Source organism: Bufo gargarizans, chromosome 2 (genome assembly GCF_014858855.1).
Source record: "Bufo gargarizans isolate SCDJY-AF-19 chromosome 2, ASM1485885v1, whole genome shotgun sequence".
NCBI classification, from domain to species: domain Eukaryota; kingdom Metazoa; phylum Chordata; class Amphibia; order Anura; family Bufonidae; genus Bufo; species Bufo gargarizans.
In genome coordinates, this window is record NC_058081.1 from 528102468 (window position 1) to 528103816 (window position 1349).

Below are 1349 nucleotides of genomic sequence, written 5' to 3' on the forward strand. Positions count from 1 at the left end.
ACGGTGGAATATAACTACAGGGGGCACTGCAGGGGCATTATAAATACCGAGGGCACTTCAAGGTGAGCATTATAACAGTAGGGGGCAATACAAATACTGGGGGCACCTTTTGGGCATTATAACAGTAGGGGGTGATATAAATACTGGGGCACTTCAGGGTGAGCATTATAACAGTAGGGGGTATTATAAATACTGAGGGCACTGTGGGGACATTTTAAATCCAGGGGACATTAAGCATTCTTATTCCTACTGGGGGCTCTATAGGAGGGACTTATAGATCCACATAATTTCTATTAAGAGCATTATGGGGGGCCTTATTACTACTGAGGGGCCTGTAGAGAGCTTTATTACCACTGGGATAACAATAGGGGGCCTTATTTTTACTAGGGGCTCTGTAAGGACATTATTAATACTGGAGGGATCTTCTACTAATGGATGCACTCTTGGAGAGCACTATCACTGTTGGGGGCACTGTAGGGGCAGTATTACTAATGAGGGCATTCTAGAAGGGAATTACTATTGGTGGGACTATGAGGAGTACTATTACTATAGGGGGCACTCATGTTTCTTCAGGATAGTATTTGGGGTAGAGAAATGTGAGTAAGTTAAGATGTCTGTGTTTCACACAGTTGTCGGACCCAATGGATAAGATGATAACAGAGAAGATCTACATCAGAGGAGACGTCACCTGGGAGGCACTGGATGTGAAAGGTACGTGCTGCTGTATAGCTGTATAGCAAGTACAGTAAAATGTCTTCAGTGCTAGTGTTCGCAGGGGGAAGGTTTGGGGGGGCGCGATTGGTTGACTTTGAGAATTGGGCAATATTCATTGGGTCCTGGGCCCCGGATCTTTTGAGACCATAGCAACGCCCCTGTTACAAGGCATAGTATTCTATGTATTACTTATAATCTTTATAATTCATTATGGTCTTCCAATTTGTCCATACAAAATTTTGGTTGGCAACCGTGATATCACCCTAATGTTCATATCACTCTACCCTTCTTTCTCTGATGACCATTACACTATTACATGTACCCCCATCACAGAGTTAGTAAGTCAGCACCCCTATAAACCACAGAGGTCCGATGATACTCATTCACAATGCCCTCGTAACAATGGCAGCCTTAGTCCTTCCCCAACAGAGTCAATCTCAGTGCCCCCATAACAGTTAAATGCATTGCTCCCACTGGGGCCGTCCACTGTGTTGTTATGACATTGTCAGCATCAGTGCCTCCATAACAGAGTCAGGCACACGTGTTAGATGCATTGGGCCAGGGCCATAGTGGGTGTGAGAGTGAATCATAACTTGCTTGTGTCAGCAGACTGGAAAGTTCCGCCCAAAACATTC